Raw genomic sequence first — 24,037 nt, 5'->3', positions numbered from 1 at the left:
TGGCTCTTTTAGCACGGCCGTAGAAAAAATATTTTTTAATTGTGTTTTTGAGCTTTGAAAATTCTCATTCTTCGGTCTTTTTTAGTTTTAAATTGTTTACAGTTGGAAAACGATCAACTTAATAGAAAAATAATTACAAAAGACGTTTTTTGTTTCACAAAGATCCTAAAAATCTAAAATAATATCTGCCCGGGTGGAAAATATGTAGTAGAATTTATAAACAAAAGTCATTTTTTAATTGTTAATTAATAATTATAGTCAGGACAAAATTAGATAGGCACATCTTGTTTTCTATATAATATTGTTAATATACTTACATACATGCTGAGGAAACTTGAGGGAAGACAAAAATAGCAAATACTGACATGAGGAATACGGATTGGTGGACGGACGAAATACGAGAGAAAATAAAGAACAAAAAAGACAAATGGAAGAGACACGTAAGCACAAAGAACCCGGAAGATTACGAGGCATATAAATAAAAAAGGAAAGAGATTAAACTAGCAGTGAAAGTAGGAAAGGAAAGGTCATGGGAGCTATTTGGACAACAAATTATAGGGAAAACTCTTCTACGGCGCATTAAAGCAACCGACAAAAGAAAGAGCACACGATGCCGAATATAAAAGAGAAGACTGGAAACGTACTAAAAGAAGAAAAACAAATAATGGTAAAATGGAGAGAACATTTCAAAGAGCAAACACATGCAGACAAGGACAACATAGTGGAGATACAATGAATGAAGAACAACAAGTGGAATCCATAACAAGAGAGGAATTAGACAAAGCAATAGAGTAAAATTAGGCAAATAATCACCAGGTAAGGATCATATCACCCCGGAAATGATCAAATTCATGGGAATAGAGGAAATGGACAGCATGAAAGAACTAATGAATGATATCTTAAGTAGAGCAGAAATACCAAAGGACTGGAAGAAAGACATTAAATTACCAATTACCAATACACAAAAAGGGAGACAAGAGAGACAGTAATAATAACTAGGTATCACCATATCAAGCATCCCTGGGAAGGTATTCGCAGGAATAATAGATACAAGAATAGAAACCCAAATAAAACAACTATGGAAGATACACAGTGTGGATTCAGGAAGAACAGAAGCACGCAAGACCTAATATTCACAATAGGACAAGTAAGTGAGAAGGTAATCAATAGGAATAAAGAGATAGGTACATATATGCTTCATCGACCTGGAAAAGGCGTTTGGCAGAATCCGAAGAAAGGACGTATGGAAGACAGTAAATGAAAGAGGAGTCGACAGGCTTCTAATAGAAGTAATAAAGGATATGTACAAAAATAATACAAAGACAGTAAGAACTAATAACGAGGAATCCAGAGAATTTACTACAAGTCAAGGCGTCAAACAGGGATGCGTGTTGAGTCCACTGCTATTCTCAGTGGTACTGGATGATGCAATTAAGAAAGCCAAGAGAAGAATGAGAAAACTAACATTAGGATATTGGCAAATGAACTATTGGAGCTACTATTTGCAGACGACATGGTATTTATAGCAGAAAACAGAGGAGACTTACAGAAAAATCTTGAAATCCCAGAAGAAAAACTATCACAAACATAAATATGAAAATTAATATAGATAAAACAAAAACAATGATAATCTCAAATACCAGGAAGACACAAGCAATAGATTTAGACGGAAAACAACTAGAGCAAGTGTAATATTTTAAATACCTAGTAATAATAATTGAATCAAATGGTAAACAAGACATGGAAATAAACGATGGAATGGGACGAACAGGAAGGTTATTTAACACTACGAAAATATACCAGATACCAAAAAAAATAAAAACGGGAGTAGTTAGTTAGATCAGTAGTTAGATCAACAATCATGTATAGCAGCGAGGCATACACAATACACATTGACGGGGAGACAAAAATCCAGAGTCAATGCTACGGAAATGAGGTAATGAGGAAAATAGCAAAGAGTTATGTGCGTAGATGAAATCAGGAAAGAACTCAAAAAGAAACGATTGGCACTGGAAAGTGCAAGAAACTTAACACAGGATCGGAAAGCATGGAGACTACAATGCCAAACTCAACTCCACCAGCCTTACACCTGAAGGTAGAAAGCCTTAGGACTAAGAGTAAGTAACATACTAAATTACATATCAAATAATAATTTTTATCAATTAAACAGAGATCGGCGCAGGTCGTCCTTATATCGGATTCTCTACTATAGATGATTAATCCTAAATCAAATAATGCGGAGGTAGCTGATTGATTACGTAAGTAATTAAGAATTAAAAAAAAACGTATATGATTAAAAAATAACTTAATTAAATAAAATGCCCATTACTTTACACAATACTTAGCATAACAGTCAAATTTCCACTTACCCATTTTCGCAGCAAGAGCAAGTAGTAATTCTCTAGTTAAAGAGACAGTTAAGAAAGAGAAAAAGAACAGTTGGGACACATTCGGAGAAAAAATGGATGAAAACAGCACAGAGAATGTAAAATTATTTTATAGCACCTGAAAAACCTAAGACGTATCAAAGAAACAAAACTAAAACAAATAATAAACAGGGAATGAACGAAGGAACAATAATAAACGACGAATAGAAAATAATGGAAAGATGGAGGGAAAATTTCGAGCTGATACTGAATGTAAAGCAAGGGAATATAATGGAAAAAGAAAGCCATATCAACAGAGAATAAACGAGAAACATGGAAAAATTCAGAAACTGTAGAAAAAGAAGAACTGGAAGAAGCAATAAGATAAAGATTTGAAAAGCACCAGGAACCGATGAGGTAGCACCACAAATGTTGAAATATATAGGAGTAAAAGGAAAAGAAAAATTGTTAAGTATACAAATAATCTAATCTGGAAGAGAAAAATAATACCCAGAGAATGGACGAATGCAATAATTATACGTATGTATACACAAGAAAGGAATAGAAAACACAAGAGACTGTAAGAACTGTAGATGTATATCACTACTATATGTAGCAGCAAAATTATACGAAACTGTAATAGAAAGGACAATTAGAACAGAAATAGAACACAACTTAAAGTACGTACAAAGTGGATTCAGGAAATGACATAACACCATCCAATAAGCATTAGAAAAAGCCTTAAAGAAAAATAGAGAAATATATCTGAGCTGTATAGACAAGAAAAAAGCATTCGACTCAATCAAAAGAAAGATATATGGGTAAGCCTAAAGAAGAAACAAGTAAGTGAAAAACTGATCGAAGCAACAAAAAGTATATACATACATGAAAAAAAAAACAAATACAATAAAATGCTAAATATGCAATCAGAACCATTTGAAACTACACAATGAAACTAGACAAAAACTGGATTTTAAACAAAATACATTAGAGCAGAATTCATGCAGCAGAGATGAAGTACTTCAGAAGAACCAAAGAAGAACAGATAGAATAAGAAATGACGAAATAAGAGAAAAACTTAAAATCAAACCGATACTCGACTCAATTAAGGAGAAAAAATTGGCATGTTTCGGAAATTTAACCCGGATGGACAATAACAGACAAGTGAAAGGAGTGTGGGAAGCAAATCCAATAAGGAAGAACAGAACAACAGAAGAGGGCGACCCATTATGCAATGGAATAGTGGCATCTCGCAGATACTACAAAGTAAGGGTAAAACTTGGCAAGAAGCAACACAAATGGCAATGAATAGGAAAGAATGGAAAAAGTTCATTAAGCACTCGAGTCTAGACGCAACTTTCGACACCTTAGACGAGGACTGATTAAGTTTGAATGAATGATATAAAAAATAATGCAAAAATTTTTGTAAAAAATGCAATGAACGGGTATGTTTTTAAATTATGAATGGCCCTACACTGAAACTTATCAATATGTCTACTGATTAAGTAAGATAAATGATTAAAAAAAATAACGTAATTAAATAAAATGCATATTATTATTTAAATAAAATAATAATAGGCTACACTTTACACAATAATTAGCATAATATTCAAATTTCCACTTACCGATAGCTACTTTCGTAGCAAGTAGCAATAGCAAAGATCAAAGATACGTCTTTTGAAGAGTGAAGAGTTGAAACTGAAACGGCTTCTTCTTCTTAGCACTTAGCACAAGGGTACGTAACGTATTGCTTGTTTGAGCGTTAATTAGAATCTGAAACACTGAAATGAAATTGAAATCTTCGGAGCATCGTAGTTTCCTTCTACCCCTTCCTTGTATCCAGAAGTAGAAAGTTAAATCCTTTATCCTTTTGTCCATTGAATCTCGATGGTCAAAAAGCACACATATGGTTCCATATTACGGAAACCTCGTTCGTTACAACTTATCTCGAAATTCGGAATAATACACAATTGACAAGACAAGACAAATTACTTTATCACACACATTTCAAAAAAGTACTTCATTTCCTTCGTAAAAAGATACGGGCACAATTAGACTTGTCGCTCAGTTGTAAGTCCATATGTTGTAAGAGAAATTTATGAGGGGCTTTTGAATTTTCAAAAACCATGCCTTTTGTTAAATGCGTAACCATTAAAAGTAGATATTTAACTCAACACAAGAACGTGTCAAGGAAGTTCCTGGAACTTAATTACTCGCAATTTCGCGGTACTAAACTATTTTAACACGTTAACTGCCTCATAGACGTTTACTTATTAATTTTTGGCGAAGTTAAAATAAGGTAAATATTTTTAAACTAAACGTACATAGAGGTATAGAAGAAGGGTTGGTGGTGAATAAGGGTTTTATCTATGGTGAGTGAATCCATACATAAAAATTACAAACATGTTTTTTTGTTTGTACAAAAGGGTGTACCTATGTATAAATTTAGATCTGTTATCCAGTGATAACAAAAACTCCAATAGTCTGTTAGATTATTGAAATGTGCCTTTAACGCTAAGTACTTCACTGCACTTCACTGCTGCTTAGAACCTAAGAACCTATACGCATACGGTAGCTCCAGTGGTTTGTGGCTCTTCAGTCTCCGAGTCTGCTCAGTGCTCACTATTATCTATCAGGATTAGTGCAAGATTGTTTGGGTGGTTTTTCAATTCCACCAAATAGCGGCTGCTGTATTCACTTACTATTTCCTTAACTGTGCCTACTTGGGATCGTCTCGGATTTCCCTGTTTGGTATAAACCAAGAAGGTGCATTTGTTATGGTCCCTAGTACCTTCGACTGAAAGCGTATAGTTGTACATGTACACTTGTACCTATATGAATATGTTCTGTTAGAATATGTACTTGTACCTATATCATAAACTGGTACTGGTAAAATGATACGCAATTTGGGTTTCACAAAGGCCTGGGAACTCGTGAAGTTCTTTTTTCACTTAACATACTTATACAAAGGTGCCTGGACGTCAATCAAGATATATACAGTCGGAAAAATGAAAGAATACCTATGAACGAACATACAAAATACGCTGTATTTTCCTGTTACCGTGTCACAAAGAAAATTGTCCAGTGCAAGTACGTGTAACAATAATTATTACATGTACTTGCCCTGGCCAATTTTTTGTGTAACACGGTGACAGGAAAATACAGCGTGTTTTATATGTTCGTTCATGGGTATTCTTTCATTTTTCCTACTGTATGCGTGTTTTATTGACTATAATAAATCATTCGATAAAGTACGACATTAACAATTATTAATGCATGTCCGGGAATCAAAGAACATAGACTACAAATGACCTCAGGATTATATCGAATTTATACTATAAGCATTGAGCAAAAGTACGTGTTAACAATCAGTTGTCAGAGGAAATTGAAATCAGACGTGGAGTGAGACAGGGATGCGTGTTGTCGCCAATTCTTTTTAATGTCTACTCGGAAGCGATCTTAAAAAAAGCTCTTGAGGGTGAAACAGGTGGAATAAAAGTAAATGGAGTTCCCATTAACAACATTAGATATGCGGATGACACTGTCATCTTAGCTGAAAATATTGGGGATTTTCAGAGGCTGGTGACCAGAATATAGGAGTTTGGACAAGAATACGGGCTACCAATGAATGTCAAGAAGACAAAGTTTATGAGAATATCGAAAACTCAAAGAAATAACGAAAATCTATTCAAAAACGGATCGAATATCGAACGAGTCGACCAATATGCATATCTTGGAACAATGATCCAACTCCACAGGAGATTACTTACAGGAAATCAAAATCAGAATAGAAAAGGCTAAGTAAATTTTAACAAAATGCGAAAAGTGCTCTGCACAACAGCTTTAAAGTTGGAGCTAAGAGTTAGGTTGGCTAGATGCTACGTTTTCTCGACTTTGCTTTATGGAATGGAAGCTTGGACCTTGAATGCTGCATCAATGAAAAAACTAAAATCATTCGAGCTGTGGGTGTACAGAAGAATTCTGAAAATATCGTGGACAGAACACGTCACAAACAAAGAGGTTCTGAGAAAGATGAATAAAGAGATGGAAATCCTAAATACCATCAAAATAAGAAAATTGGAATATCTCGGACATATTTCACGTGGAGAGAGATACAGCTTGCTTAAATTGATTATGCAGGGAAATATTCAAGGAAAGGGAAGCATAGGGAGACGCAGAATATCATGGCTGCGCATGAACTTTTCAGAGCAACCGTCTCTAAAATACGAATAGCTATGTTGATTGCCGACCTCCGCAGCGGAGATGGCACTTAAAGAAGAAGATCCTAAAAACCCTCGAGTAATCTGTTTGCATCAATTAAGTGGCGAAAACCCTCTAAACTCTAGATGACGTACCTTTGAATAACCCTGGATACCAGAGGTGCTTCAGAGGTCGGTTCTGATTGCATATTCGTATTCAGTGACCCCAAAAACCCCCCGAATAACAAAATCTGACCGTATACTGATTTTGACATGTTTATGAACTTTTGGATGCATTTTATACATTTTAAAATGCGCTTATGCATTTCCACCCATTTTTCTATTGTAACCTTTTTCTTGAGTTCATCCTGAACACAACGCAAAAAGTTGCAAGTCTAGGTGCTCTATTTAAAAATCTATTTATTCTGGTGCTTTTAGTGCTAAATGCCCTGGTCTAATTCTAATAAAACCAATGCAATGCATACAAAATTAAAGTTGTTGATCATTGATCATACTCATACTGTAGAAACATAATCATTTCCACATTTTTACGGTCAGTCTAGAAAGTATGTAAGTAAAGTAATGGTTGTAGATTGTAGATACAATAATCGTTACTCGCTCTTCTGATACGATTGGTAAGAAGTAACGAAGTAATCAGAGTAATCAAAGTAGATACAATAGTCATTAGTCGCTCTGATACGATTGGTACGAAGTACCGAAGTAATCAGAGTAATCAAAGTAATCAGAGTAATCAAAGTAATCAACGATTGGTACGAAGTAACGAAGTAATCAGAGTAATCAAAGTAGATACAATAGTCACTACTCGCTCTGATACGATTGGTACGAAGTAACGAAGTAATCAGAGTAACCAGAGTAATCAAAGTAATCAGAGTAATCAAAGTAATCAACGATTGGTACGAAGTAATCAGAGTAATCAAAGTAATCAGAGTAATCAAAGTAATCAGAGTAATCAGAGTAATCGAAGTAATCAGAGTAATCAAAGTAATCAGAGTAATCAAAGTAATCAGAGTAATCAAAGTAATCAGAGTAATCAAAGTAATCAGAGTAATCAAAGTAATCAGAGTAATCAAAGTAATCAGAGTAATCAAAGTAATCAGAGTAATCAAAGTAATGAGAGTAATCAAAGTAATCAGAGTAATCAAAGTAATCAGAGTAATCAAAGTAATCATAGTAATCAGAGTAATCAAAGTAATCAACGATTGGTACGATGTAACGAAGTAATCAGAGTAATCAAAGTAACGATTTGTTTCTCTGAATAGTAATCGTTACTTTCGGTAATCGCAAGTAACGAGTACTTTGTAACGAATAGTTACTTTTTCAACATCACTAAATTTCACAAGTTAAATTACAATATTACACATTTTCATATATCATATAATATACAGACACATACACATATAATATACATTTTTTATTATATTTATTTTTTTTATACATTTTTTTTTATTTTTTTTTTCTTTTTTATTTATTTATTTTTTGTTTTTTTATATCTATAAATATGTTTACACTAAAACTAAAGCAGGAAAATTTTAGGGAAACTTGGAAGAAAACTGGGTAACATAACTTCTCGTCCAGGGGCCAGTCAGGACATTTTTATAGTAGACGTAACAAAATTAGGCCACGGTTAGGGGGGTAAGAAAACGTTAGGTAAAAAACAAAGGTTGTCGGCATACTACTAAAGCCTAATATTTGTTGACAGGTTATAATTTAAATTTACATCTCTTGGTGTGTTCATATAAACATTTTAAAATTTCTATATTTTATAAAATATTATTAAATTTAGATTTATTAGAAATAAACATTTATTTTTACATAGATCTACATATAACTGTAATGTACTATTCTATTTCTGGTTACATTCTAAGATGATAAGCTCTAGACTGCCAAGCTCTCCACACAGAGTGCTCTTTGAACGAACTAAAATATAAGACGGCTCTTGTTTCGTTTTACAACGAAATGATTATTTATTTCTATTAGTTTTACTTCTAACTGGGCATTTTTCGTTTAAATTTTACCGCGATGGACAGACAATAACTAAGATGCAACTCCCTCAGCCTTATTTGCTCCAGCATTTTGTTGGTTTGCAAATTTTAGAAACCACGAAGGTATTACCAGAAAACTTATCCCAATAAAGTTTTATTTTTAATATTATTTTAATTTTATTAAAGTAAAGCTTTCGCTTGCTTAATAATAAGTATATTTATTAATATAAGAAATTTACAATTTATTATTATCAACATTTTTCGGTACTTTCTCAACCTATTTAACGGGCACACTTAACCTTCCAATTGCCCTTCGCATGATATGTACTTATTCTTTTGTCAATCAATTTAGTCTTGTATGTTAAATGCATAAATGACGAAATAAGTGAATAATTATTCGCAATTGACCAAAGATTGTTATCTGGAAACAAACAAAACAGGTATTATTAGCTAATTCAAAGAATTATAGGCCAGGGTAATAAGGGAAAAATATACCCTGTTCGTAACACTTCAACAGCCAGAGTACTGAAGCGTTTTTTCGACAGGTAATACCTATAAGAACAAATTGTAACTATTTCCTGCGTAGGATCTGGCGGCTATTTTTATTTATAAACAATTTAATGTCAAAAAACGGCCTTTTTTCCTTTTCTTTTCAAATCAATGGAAAACAGTCAAAGTTATGGTGTTTTTAGTATAAACATCTTAGAGAGCACGGAAAAACTTTAAAATGGCGTATTACAAAGTTTTATATACTCATTTATTGTTAATATAATTGCGAAAAAAGGTCCAAATTGCAAAAAAAATTAAGTTCGCAATAACTATTGTAAAAATTAGTGTACAGCTTTGAAATTTTTGTCAAATGAGGGTTCTTTGGTGTTTAATATGTGATAAAAATTTCAAAGCGATTCATTCAATTGTTTAAATTTCATTCAAATTGTTTATCCCGAGAACTTTTTTTTGCAATAACGTAAGTCAGAAAAAAATATTTTAGAACCATTCTACAGGTGTCAAATGAAAGAGCATGATCTAAACTTTCAAATTGCTTTTAAAAAAAGTGACTAAAAATCCATTTATTAGTAATAAATAATTATGCACAAGTATCGTCAATTTTTCTTTATAAACTTTTTGAATAACTATCTTCAAAATAATCTACTTTTTACCGTATTTTTGGTGCACAACTACCAAGTAATGTTAGGTATATAATAATTGATAAAAAATTGTAATAAATATATATAGTTTATTAAATAAAAAAAATAAAAAGTTTATAAGGAAATATTGAGGATACTTATGCATAATTATTTATTACTAATAAATGCATTTTTATTCCCTTTTTTAAACCAATTTGAAAATTTAGCTCATGCTCTTTCTTTTGACACCTGTAGAATGGTTCTAACATAATTTTTTTCTGATTTAAGTTATTGCAAAAAAGCTGTCTGGGATAAACAATTTGAATGAAATTTAAACAATCGAATTAATCGCTTTGAAATTTTTGTCACATATTAAGAACCAAAAAAACCCATTTGACAAAAATTTCAAAGCTGTACACTAATTTTTACAACAGTTATTGCGAAACTAATTTCCTTTTGCAATTCCGACCTTTTTTCGCAATTATATTAACAATAAATGAGTATATCAAACTTTGTAATACGCCATTTTAAAGCTTTTCCATGCTCTCGAAGATGTTTGTACTAAAAAAACCATAAGTTTTACTGTTTTCCATTGATTTGAAGAAAAAAAAGAGGATAAAAGGTCGTTTTTTACACTAAATTGTTTATAAATAAAAATGGCCGCCAGATCCTAGGGAGCGTTCAAGTATTACGTAACGCAATTTTTGACGATTTTTGACCCCCCCCTCCACCCATGTAACGCACCGTAACGTTTTTCTGTACCCCCCTACCTAAACGTTACGTAACACCCAAGTGGCCATTTGTCCCTAAATGGAAAACGAGGTTTGGAAAAGTACCGGAAACTCGGTAAAAGAACTTTGTTATTATTTTAATGGCATTTGAGGTAATAATAAAAACTTAGAATCATCATTCAGACTTAAATGTCCACTGCTAAACATAGGCCTCCTCCCCTCGTTTCCAACCACGTCTATCCTGCGCCGCTCTCATCCAGTTTTTATTTAGCTTTCTTAAGTCGTCAGTTCATCTTGTAGGCGGTCGACCGACGTTTCTGTTGTCTTCGCTTGACCTCCATTCCAATAACCTTTTTGTCCATCGCCCATCTGTCATTCTGGCAATGTGTCCTGCCCATCTCCACTTCAACCTGGCTAGCCTTTCGATAACGTCAGTCACCTTTGTTCTTCTCCTGATTTGATTTGATTTTATTCCTAACATTGAGCGCTCCATTCTTCTCTGCGTTACTCTTAGTTTGGTAGCCGAGGCTTTAGTTAAGGTAAGTGTTTCTGATCCGTACGTCAAGACTAGGAGGATGCACTGATCAAATACTTTTCTCTTTAGGCATGTGGGCAACTCACTTTTAAAAGTTTCTCTCAGTTTTCCAAATGCTGCCCACCCAAGAACGATTCTTCTATTCAGTTCATGTGTCTGGTTATCCCTGCCACTCGTAATTTCATGTCCCATGACATGAAATATGTTCAAAACTTACAATAATAATCTTTTATTATTAATTTTACATTTACATTTGCATTTTCCCTACTTGGCCCCATCCTTACATACATTTTTGGTTTCATTCTTTATTGTTCTTTTCATGCATTCTTCTAGTTTATCTTTTTTAATAAAAGCTTAAAATAAAATAACATATTTATTATTTCAACATTTTATTTTGCTTAGTAACCTGTATCGTGAAAACGCATGCCGTTACAAAAATTATTTAGTAAGCAAACCCCAATTATTTTTTAATTTTCCACCTATCCTAGAGATCGTGTTTACTTTTTCTGAAACACCTTATAAGAAGGCACTTATGGAATAAAATTATTTCTGTCCTTGTTTTAAATAATTTTAAAAAACGCTGGGACCCGTAGATTTTCATATATAAAAATGTGTGCTTTTTAAACATAAATATAAATGTACAGGGAGATTCATGCAAGCCTAGCGTAGTCCATTATCTTTAATTTTAATTAAACACCCTGTATATTTTTGTTTTTAAAAGCTGCTTAACAACCTCATCTCAAAAATGTGTATTATGTAGGGTCTATTATGAATAATGCAAGGTGAAATTTTGAAATTATGTATAATTTTCGTCAAGATGTTAACCACATAATACTTTGAAATTAATAATTCAGGAATCACACTTTAAATAAGGGTATTATTTTTTAAAATATCTATCAATTTTCTAAACTAAGTATCAATATAGTGGATTTTGTATTTAATGCTTTTTATTTAAAGATATTTTTAAATAATTTGAAAATTTCCGTATTTAAAACATTAATGAATAATGAATACCTACCTACTGCTGAAAACGATACTGCATGTTATGGACTTCAGAAAACATACATGATTTATGAGCATGTAGTTCCCTCTGCAACCTCTTCCCATAATATGTATCTTTTCATCTTCTAAGAAAAGACAAAAATTACCCATTTCAATTTTACCAAAATATAAAGTACCTACCTATCTATTCATCCGATAAACCCACAAATAACTCCGAGCGAACAGTTCCGGATATTGGAAACATAATATGACACATGGTCTATTTAAAACAAAACAATTCTCAACGAAAGAATCCCTTGTTATCTTAGGTTAGGCACTTGACATCATTTTTACCCTGAAAATTCTATGTCGCTAACTTTACCATCAAAAATATAATTTGGGTGAAGTGAAACGAAAGAAGATTAATGCGCTGTTGGATGTTGGGCTTCGGGTTGTATAATTGTGAATGAGAAATTTATATTTAAGCAATGAATTTTTTTTTAGAGTTTTCGGTAGATTTTATACAGTTTTCAGTATATAAGTAGATTGGAGTTCAAATCAGTAGGTTTTATACAGTTTTCAGTAGATCGGAGTTCAAAATCAGTAGGGCTGCTGAAAAATCAGTAGATCTGGTAAATTTGCGTGAGGGTGCAACATAATACAATTCAGAGGTCTATGTAAAACAAAAGAAATTATGTAGTTTTTTTTATTTAAGTTAAAAAAGAATGTTACTTAACGCGCTGTTCGAACCCCCCTCCCCCCCATGTAACGCGCCGTAACGTTTTACAAAACCCCCCCTCCCCCCCAAACTGCGTTACGTAATACTTGAACGCTTCCCTACGCAGGAAATAGTTACAATTTGTTCTTATAGGTATTGCCTGTCGAAAAACCGGTTCAGTACCCTGGCTGTTTAAGTGTCATGGAGAAAACCTTATTACCCTGTAGTCTAAGAGCTGGGAGCGGATTTTGTGCGTGATAAGTAATATGGAAAAACTATACGGAGATATGTTGAATTAGTTGTGTACATGACTTTCACCAACGGCCGGAAACCAGAGTTGGGGCCGAGGGTAGTTATAAGGGGTCAAAGTTGCGGATTTTATTATTTTTTTTATGACGCTCATGATCGAGATAGTGTACCAAAATTTGGGAATAAGTAGGTCATGACGTACCCAAGTAAAATCTCAAGGGGCTCAACGCTGCGTGGCCGACAAAGGGGTGGGGGTAGGGGTGAATATAAAAAATATAACGGGTTTTTTGCGACGTTCGTGATTGAGATGGTGCACCAAAATTTGAGTATAAGTAGACCATGACATAAATAATTAAAATCCCCAGAGCCGGAAACCAAAGTGGGGAAGGAAGGTAGTTATAAGGGGTCAAATTTCCGTTTTTTATTATTTTTTTTGTGACGCTCATGATCGAGATAGCGCACCAAAATTTGGGAATGAGTAGGTCATGACGTAACTAAGTAAAATCTCCAGGAATAGAACGCTGCGTGGTCGACAAAGGGGTGGGACAGGGGTGAATATAAAAAAATGTAAGGGGTTTTTTGCGACGTTAGTGATTGAGATAGTGCACCAAAATTTGGAAATAAGTACACCATGAGATAACTAAGTAATATCCCCAGAGGCGGAAACCAGAGTGGCGGACGAGGGTAGTTATAAGGGGTAAAAGTCGCGGTTTTTATTATTTTTTTTTGTGGCGCTCATGATGAGGATAGTGCACCAAAATTTGGGAGTAAGTAGGTTATGACGTAACTAAGTAAAATCTTCAGGGGCGGAACGCTGGTTGGGGTACAAAGGGGTGGTAGGCAGGGGTGAGTATAAAAATATATGGGGTTTTTTTGCCGTTCGTGATCGAGATGGTGCACCAAAATTAGGGAATAAGTAGATCATGACATTACTAAGTAAAATCTCCAGGGGCGGAACGCTGCGAGGGGGACAAATGTTGTGCCGGGTCACAAAAAAAATAATACACACTGCGACTTTGACCCCTTAAAACTACCCTTATCCACAACTCTGGTTTCCGGCTCTGGGGATTTTACTTTGCTAAGTCATGGTCTACTTATTCCCAAATTTTGGTGCACTATCTCAATCCAGCATGTCGCAAAAAACCCCTTATATTTTTTATATTCACACCTACCCCCACCCCTTTATCGGCCACGCAGCGTTCCACCCCTGGATATGGTACTTAGTTACCTCATGACCTACTTATTCCCAAATTTTGGTGCACTATCTCGATCATGAGCGTCACAAAAAAAATAATAAAAACGGCGATTTTGACCCCTTATAACTACCCTCATGCCCAACTCTGGTTTCCGGCTCTGAGGATTTTACTTAGTTATGTCATGGTCTACTTATTCCCAAATTTTAGTGCACTCTGTCCCCTTTATATTTTTTATAATCACCCCTACCCCCACCCCTTTGTCGGCCACGCAGCGTTCCGCCCCTATAGATTTTACTTAGTTACGTCATGACCTACTTATTCCCACATTTTGGTCCACTATCTCGATCATGAGCGTCATAAAAAAAATAATAAACTCCGCGACTTTGATCCCTTATAACTACCCTCGGCCCCAACTCTGGTTTCCGGCCGTTGGTGAAAGTCATGTACACAACTAATTCAACATATCCCCGTATAGTTTTTCCATATTACTTATCACGCACAAAATCCGCTTCTATCTCTCCGACTACTGGACTAATATTGTTTGAAGATAAAGTACTAATCATAACATTATTTGTCCTTCATACAATATTTGTAGAAAGGACAAACAAAGTATGACCACAGTATGACAGTAGATGTGAAAAATATCTAAAACTTCTTTTTTTTTCACTATTTGGTCACTACCGTCCAAGCACTTTGTTTCATCTTCATGTATCTTCTGTTATGTCCAGCCCAACACCATTTTAGTATTAGAGGGTGTTGTATGTTGTTTTGGTTTTGCATTTGCCATTTATTTTATTTCTGTCTTGCAATGATATTCCTAGAATTTGTCTTGGAATAGCTTTTTTATTCCATCTAAAATATCCCTGGTACATGCCATATCTGGATCTGGACACCATATTATGTTAGAACAGGTACGACAAAGTATTCCTTATTTTCATTATGTAATAATGTGTTATAGAATCTACTTACCGATCCCTATCATATTCGTCTGTTTGCTTCTCTGTTCTGAGCTACTTTTATTAGCCTTGACAGCATGTTCTAAGTACTGTGGCTTGGTTCTAAAAGGACCAATGTCAATATTTTACCTTTTTGTACAGCTTTATTTAAAATTTAATATTGACCAAACAAAACGGAAAAAATTGACATTAATCATTTTAACACCAAGCCACAGTATCTCATTTGGTGTTAAAATGGCCAATGTCAATTTTTTCCGTTTTGTTTTGTCAATATTAAATTTTAAATAAAGCTGTACAAAAGAGTAAAATATTGACATTGGCCCTTTTAGAACCAAGCCACAGATTTATTCTTGAACATATTCTATATTTGTGCTGTTATTCATTTTTTGAGTTTTTCCTTAGTTGTTATCATCATTAGTACGTACTATTTACTAGTACTAGTAAAAGATAGTACCTGAGCTATGATTAGCAAACTTAACATGGTTCAATAATAATTATGTTCTGTTGATGCAGATTCCTCTATTGTTTCCGCTCATGGACTTATAATATCTTAAAACTTCATAGTGAATAGTTATCTTACTCCTTTAATAGTTGTAATTCATTGTCTTATAATAATAGATGTTAAAATTATCGACTGATTTTTAATAACATATGAATTACTGACTTTCACAAAAAATTGTATTTTCTCTAGAGGTGATCAATTCTAATCAACCGACAAAACTTTGTGGTTTATTCAGATTGTTTATTGTGTAAATGGTGCGCTCCCTCACTATGCAATATTGGTGGAAAACCTGTGGAACAATCTCTTTGATGATAAATGAATTGAGCGGAGCAGATCAATCCAATGGCCACCGGAGGCTCCATATTTAACTCCTCTTAATTTTTTATTGGTTGTTTAAAAAGTGAAGTCTGCGGACAGTAAAACAGCAAAATAACAGGTTTGAAATGTATTAAATCACTCCAGAAGTTATTGAAAAGTTCAAAAATAGATCATAGTTTCTCAATTTCGTTGTGTTATAGTCGTGTTATGGCCGTCAATTTAAACATTTGTTTTAATTTCATTGTATTCAATAAACAACAACTGTAGTAATTCAAATATTTGGCCCCGTAAAAATGCAATGACTAAAAAACATTCACACTGTTGGATGAAAAATTAAAATACTTTTCAAATTATGCATTACTCACCTGACATGAATTACTTATAAAAAGCATTGGTCACGTCAGCAATTTTGTAACAATAGCGTAGCAAATCCCACGGAATGCTCGTTTGAAATTATGAAATTAAAAATCTGGGTTTCAACTGTTTCTTCTAAACTTAACGAAAAATTCAAAATTAATTTATTCCTTTCATTTGAACCGTACTATACTATATTCCTATTGCTGTCTTAATCTTGGTTGAGTTAGTTTCTTGGATATGTGGTTCTTCTGCATCGGTTGCACATGGTACATCCAGCGTAATTGCCCAGTTTTTCTAAATGTAACTTACTGTTAGAGGATCTAAGAGGAAGAACTGGGTTGAAGCATTTAAGATATTGGTTCGGTCCTACTTACAACCAACTATTTAGACCAACTGGAAATAAAGTCAAGACTAGCAATTTTGCTAGTCAAGATTAGCAATTTTGGTAATATTTACACTAACACGCCTTTAAATATCTGTAAACATACTAACTATTACTCGCGAAATTATTGAAAATAAACTTGAAAATTTACCTCATAAAGGGCCTGGACCAGATGAGCTACCTGCTGATTTTATTAAAAACTGTAAACAATCTTTAACAGAACCTTTATTTCTGTTGTTTAATAAATCACTTAATGCCGATCAATTTCCTGATAAATGGAAAAATGCTTTTATTATTCCAATTCATAAATCCGGAAATAAAAGCAAAGTTGAAAATTACAGACCTATTTCTAAGTTAAATATTTTTAGTAAGGTATTTGAAAGTATAATTTCTGATTTTCTTTATTATGACGTAAAAAACCTACTTAATATTGAACAACATGGCTTTATGAAAAAACGTTCAGTCGATACAAACTTATTCTTATACATTGAATACATACTTCAAAGTCTAAGTGAGAGAAAAAGCGTTGATTCAGTTTATACTGATTTCAGTAAAGCTTTCGATAAAATCGATCATTCGATTCTTGTTTTGAAACTATCTGAAATCGGTATACATGGTAATTTATTAAGATGGTTTGACTCATACGTCAGAAATAGATCACAACAAGTAACTTTAGGAGCTTTTAAATCCAGTGCTGTGATCACTACGTCAGGAGTGCCTCAGGGGTCCCATTTAGGTCCTTTACTTTTTAATTTATATGTTAATGAAATTTCTGCCTGTTTTAAATTTGCTAAATTTATTATGTATGCCGACGATTTAAAGATATATCACTGTATTTCATGTCCTAATGATAGAATTCAATTTCAAGAAGACTTAAACAATTTATCTGATTATTGTGTAAGAAATAACCTGTTTTTAAATGTTTCAAAATGTAATTATATACATTTTTCTCGCAGCAGCCCTGACTTAAACTATAACACATATGAAATTTCTAACTGTGTATTGCATGCAGTAGAAAGCGTTAAAGATCTTGGTATACTTTTGGACCGTAAGCTACTCTTTGATCAACATATCTCTAATATTACTAGAAAAGCCAGTAAGCAATTGGGCTTCATATATAGAACTTGTTTTGAGTTACAAAGCCCTTTTACCATTAGAACGTTATATATGGCATATGTCAATAGTATTTTAATGTTTGGTTCTATTATTTGGAATCCGCGTTATTCGGTATACATCTCTAAAGTAGAATCCATTCAAAACAAGTTTATTTCCTATTGTAAAAGGAAATTTTATCCTGATAGTGATAGACAACGCATTCGCTCTAATTTAAAAATAATTTCTCTTGAGCATAGTAGACAAATTGTGGATGTCTTATTTCTTCACAAGGTCCTAAATAATAATGTAGCTTGTATTGACCTTATAAATTTCCTGAAAATTCGTACTCCAAGCCACACTACTAGAAATAATTATACTTTTGTTACGGACCAAGCATGCACAAATTACTTTTTAAATTCACCTGCTCATAGAATGACAAATACTTATAATAAATTGTCTAGCGTTGTGGATATTGATATCTTCTTTCATAAAGCGGATATGATTAAAAAACTATTGAAGAATCACTTCCTTGAAACTTAGTCTTTTGGTGTATTCAGTCTTGTTATCGCTTATTTTCTCATTTTTTCTTTTTTTTTTCTTCTCTTTTGTTCATACATAATATATCATTTTCTGTATTTATGTTCTTACTTCAATGAATAGTTTTACTTTTAGTTTGTAGTTATATATCAGTTTGTAAAATTGTAAATGTATCTGAAATTCTGCAGTGGATACTTTTATGGGTTTGTCCTGTCTGTATCCCAAATAAAATAAAAAAAAAAGACTACAATATTGGTCTCGAACCTCATCGGGGAGGTGAAACCCGAAGAAGAAGAGTTTCTTTAGCTATTTTCTGTATGATTTTCTTACAACCTTGCTATTCTTCGCAAATTTAGCGGTCTTCCAATTTTTTCGCTTATATTCTTCTTGTATTCTTATTTTGCTATCAGGCTCCTTTATATTCTTATTTTGCTCCTTTATATAGGTATGTTTTTGGGTTGAATCCGACCATATTAGTAAACTAGCTAGGTTTATTCACCTAATGTCATTATCTTTGGTGAATTTACCAATATTAGGTTGGTACTGCTGTTCTTTACCAACCTTTGTGATGATTCAAGAGAAATCAAAGATAAGATAAGGCATAAAATAACAAGATCTAAAACGAAGAAATCTCTGCATGCTTCTGTTTAGTTTCTCTGAGCACTCTATTGATGACGAACTTAGGGAAACACCCTGTACAACTAGATCTGTTATATCATTAAAAATACAGATTTGTTGACATATCTTCATATCGTTATTTAACCAAAAACAATGAGTTTATTTATCCTAAAGCTTTTTTATTTAAAATATCCCTACTGTGCCTAAAATAAGAAACAAACCATGTTCCTAATACTTAGCAAATACTTATAAAAACGATTTTTTAAACCTCCTTTCATGTCAGTCACGCTTCATGTTAATTTAAATATAGATTTAAGTTAAAATTGTAATAAATTTGTAACCTTCAAACTAGATTTATTTCTATCAATACAGAAGAAAATGGAAAGAAAAGGTGGTTTTAATTTTCATTATAATTGCTAATTAAGACTGTTACGGCACCACTACCTTTTCTCCTTTTTTTCTTCTCTATCAATATTTCCTCTCTGTGGACCAACTTAATTGGATTTTCAAGTATTTAACAATATCTACTTAGACCATACACTTTGTATGATGTTCTACATAGAGATATCTAGCTTTTACATTAATTTTCTTCTGCATATTTATTATAATCTTCTCCTTCAGGATGTGTTTCTTCTTTAGGTATGTCTATACTTTTATCAGGTTTTCGTTTTAAATACGTTGAAACATGTAAGGGGAATAGAACTTTGACAACATGTTGATATGTCATATAAGGGGATGTTACACTATGAAGAACATGGCCACGGTCGCTCCAGTCTCAGAGATCTAAGGGCTGTGGATTCTTAAGGGATGTTATAGTATACTCTTATTAGCTTAGAAATAGAATAAATAGAAAAATCAAAATAAAAATGTAAAAAAAAATAAAATATTGGGCGCCACTGGTTACGTAAAGGGAACCAAAAATTTATACAAAAAATAGAAATAATAAACGAAAGATAGATAAATCAAAACAAAACAAAAAAACATAGTCAAATAAAAAAATATACAATATACTTTAAATTTACAGCAAATATGGTGTGGCTTACCTTGTCTACTCTATACTATACTCAGCAAATTCTTTATTGTTCTTGCGATACAAGAGAGAAGGAAAAGAGAAATAATAAGATTGTATTTAGCAAATTGAACATTATTTATTAAAACAAAAACGAAATGATGAATCTGCGATCTCACGGTGTTACAGATTGAGATCGAGATTACCAATTTAATAAATGAAAGAAAAGTTCTACATAAAAAAATACCTTTTAATCATTGCCCTTGAGTCTTCCTGGTTGTTGTAAGTCCAAGGCGCGATTTCACTGCACAAAAGTCACTCCACAATACTAATAGATACAGCAACAGTACATATTTGATGAAACCAATAGTTCATAAGAAAATTTATAGAAAAATTATTCAGCATTGTCAAAATAAATTAGCACTTAGGTACTCGAACAAAAATATTTAAAAAATCTTGTTATCTAGTTCATTAAACTGGATCAAAAATACTGAAATGAAAGCAACTAGGGTGTTGAAACACAAAAAGAAAACTTCTTAACTTCTACTTGCTTGTAAAGAACGGTGGTACCAACAGTAGTACAAGAATATCGCGTTCGCTTAAAACGGCGAAAACGCGGTGGTCTGTAGATTGTTTAAGCCATGATGGGGTAAACACTAACTAAACACAATTACTTCTGCAATACAATTGCAAAAAAAACTTAACTGGAACTTCACTACTAACTTTGCCGGTAACCGCATATTGGCGGCCCGAGGCACCGGCAACTTTTCTCTCTGCCAGACAAAACTTAACTTGATGGCTGCCCTAATGGAACTAACTCGACCGATCTCCTCAAACTTGAGTTCCCTCTTTCAAAAAAAAAACCTCCCATTCTACCAACATCAGATCCAAAACACTCAATTAATCAAATCCTAACCAATAAGAAGTTGCTAATTACGCACCAGGGTAATCCCTTTGGCGTATACCAAAACAGCTCATCCAATCAATGAAAAGAATACACAAAGAGACCTCAATATTTCACTAAACCCATTTTTCTCACCAAAAAAATGCTTAGTTGTAGTTGGACGTAGTCACAGCGAAAGGCCCTTTCTCATGGAAAATGCTAAGTCAGCAATAAAAACACTTGCTAGATTATATAAACACACTCAAAGGCTCTTATCGATATTCCAACTCTAAAATAAATAAAACCCCCGACTTTCTGTCGGTAAAAACAATTTACTGAAAAATCTATGACTTTGATGCCTTTGGCGGTGAGCCTCTCGGCAAACACCGCTGATACACTTAAAAACAATTACGTCACATTCTGCGTAGAAACAGATTATACATTCGACTATTCGTGAGAATCAAGAATAAATCACGTAGTACGAAAGGTTTGTGAGAACTTACGATTCTTCGATAAACAAATATGAATTTAACTGCATCTATTAGACAAAACGCTTATACCGGGGTCGTAATATAGTTATTGTCTTAACACAAAAAAAATTAAGGGGTGTTCGTTGACCTTCGGACCGTTATAACGTATAATATAAAGAAATATATCACAGCAAAATAGATTAAAAAAAAGAAAGAGTCTTGTCATAGAAACCTTGAAGGCAATGTTAAAAACCAATTAGAGTATAGTCGTAGAACTTATTTTGTAGAATGGCTTTAGGCGGCGAAATTTGATTCCTTTTTGTTTACAATTAGTAACTTAAGCGAGCATCACACTCTCGGCGAAGTTACTTCGCCAAAGTTGACCGAAGTCCGAAGTACCCGTCACTACCCACTCGTTCTACTTCGCGAGGAACACATTCAAGTGGTGCGATACCGACATCGATCCCTTTGACTCGATCCCAAAAACCGCCTCAGAATGGAAGTAGACCGAGTCGCAGCAAAGTAGCATAAGGTGGCCGTCTACACTCTCGTACTTGTTGAACTTCGATCGACTTCGCCGAGAGTGTGGTGCTCACATAATATTGTAGAACGGCTTTAAAGGCGGCGAAATTTGATATCTTCTTGTGAATAGTGTAGATGTGTTGTTTTCCATTTAGGTTACAAACATTTTGTTCAACATGATGTTATAAAAATGAAAGGGCTCATGTAAGGTGAAATGTAAATAAAAAAAACCAATATTAATTTTATCACATAGGATATTGTCCTGTTTTAATAGTACCTATATACCTAAGTAAAAATAAGTATTTTTAGTTACATATTTAACTACCAGAAAAAACCAGCCGCCGAACTATAGCTTAAAGCCGAACTACCAAAATATACAAAGACCAGTTTCACTACATTGGTTACTTGGACTATTTATTTTTTGAGAAAGCTTATAGGTATTATCGCGTAACATTTCAAGTCGACAACATTCTGTGAAAATAAAAAAGTGTTGTATTTTTATTTTGTATTTTATATCTTTTCTTTTTTGTTTCAGAAAAATGACTCCTAATTATCCTAGTTAAAATTGATGTGAAAAGTAAGTAAACTGAGCATTTTTTACAGGGTTAATTTAATTTTAGTCAGTCTTTTTAAATTATTTCTATCCAATAATAAACATAACTATATAGGTACTATATTTTATATAGTAAAACACTGAATATTTTGAGTTAAAACTGCACGTCCATGAATAGCGCAGAATGACAGAATTGGCAGAATAAACTGTGCGAATTTCTTTTTATTGCTTCCTCATAGGTACAATATTTTTGAGATGGTAATCAAAAAATTGTTTATCTACTCTATGTCATATTATGTATGTTTTTAGTTTGTGAAAACTGTCATTATAGATAGCAGTGCGTGAAGTGTTTAATGTGTGCGTGAAGTAACAATGTATTTTAAATGGGACTTACTTTTTCGCACTGTTTTTGACACACTTTCATATAATAAAATATCCTTAACTTTCGCGTTGTCATGGTGATGACATAATGAGCAATAAATTACGACAAAAGTTTTGACAGTTTCGTGGTTTGAAAGAAGTTAGAATTTTTAAATGTCAAAGTTCTAAAAATTGTAGAATAGAAATAAATTCCAGTGACGAAGAGTTACAGTTTTAATTTGTTCATCATAGATAAAATATTGTATGAAACTGTGCGTGAAGTACTTTTTGCGAACTTACGCGATGTATAGCACTCTCTCCGTTGTCGCTCTTGCTCTAAATATCGCGTGCGTTCGCAAAAAGCATACTTCACGAACTGTTTCATAAATAACTATTGTTTTACATTTTTTATATACTGAATTTTTAGAATCTTGAGTGTCTAATAATTAACATTAATACATTAGAGTAATCTAAAAAAAAATAAAATCTAACACAGTGACTAATCCCACTACTTATCCATATTAATACATTGTCTGGTATCACAGCCTTATCTAAAAATCTTCTCATTTTCGCACAACATTGTTGTTTAAATTGCTGATATGATTTAATTACAATATCTACATACTTGACGAACTAGATGTAACGAGGAGATAAACGACCCCAGCAGCGATTTATCAAACAATGGTTATACTTTTTTTTCTGTAATATCGAATGCAATCATTTACCAAAACCCACAAATAAGTGGAATCATTTTGAGAGAAATTATAACTTTTTTGGGAAATATTTTTTGGGTATTTTAGTAAGTATTTACCTATAGACTAAGAGCCGCTATAGGTGAAATTTCTTAATCATTTTAGGCACGATGGGACCCTATAACTTAAATAGTAGAACCTAAAAGAAAACGTTTGAACACTGTGCCGTCACTTTTCAGTGGCACATGCGTCGACAGTGGCGCATCAAACTTTCCACTTATGGACGGGATAAATAAATTAAAAGTTATCAGAACTTACTAACAGAATTAATTTTTTTTTATTTTTTTAAGTTCTATGTGATTAACACATAGGATTCATCGTGATTTTAACCCACCACCCCCTTCCCCCTGCCCCCACCATCAAAAACTTCATTTTTCGTTTTTATTTTTTTTTGGTGGGATGCACTCAATTTTAAAATTTCAAAAAATTCACACGCATAGTTGAGGCTTTTATAAAACATGCCTATTTTTTATAGACCCATAGGTAGAGTGTACATAACCTCAAAAAATTAAAAAAGATTTTTTTTTCAAAAAAGCGTATAACTTTTTTTGAGGAATAGCTGCAGGTCTAATTTTTTCTTAATCTTGTGTGTTTTATCAAACACTATATTTTTTAATT

The 24,037-nt window shown here is 33.1% G+C and overlaps 1 protein-coding gene across 1 annotated transcript in view; it reads left to right on the top strand.

Moving 5' to 3' along the window:
• LOC126885583 (ATP-binding cassette sub-family G member 4) overlaps window positions 1-24,037 on the top strand; it is a 256,853-nt gene that overhangs the window by 99,997 nt on the left and 132,819 nt on the right. Inside the window, exon 2 of the mRNA XM_050652180.1 lies at window positions 22,290-22,331. The gene's annotated coding sequence lies outside the window, so the exon portion shown is untranslated. The remainder of the gene's footprint in view (window positions 1-22,289; window positions 22,332-24,037) is intronic.

Source organism: Diabrotica virgifera, chromosome 1, assembly GCF_917563875.1.
Source record: "Diabrotica virgifera virgifera chromosome 1, PGI_DIABVI_V3a".
In the NCBI taxonomy this organism is placed as follows: domain Eukaryota; kingdom Metazoa; phylum Arthropoda; class Insecta; order Coleoptera; family Chrysomelidae; genus Diabrotica; species Diabrotica virgifera.
The sequence above is the reverse complement of the archived record's forward strand: the minus strand, read 5'-3'. Positions and strand labels throughout refer to the sequence as shown.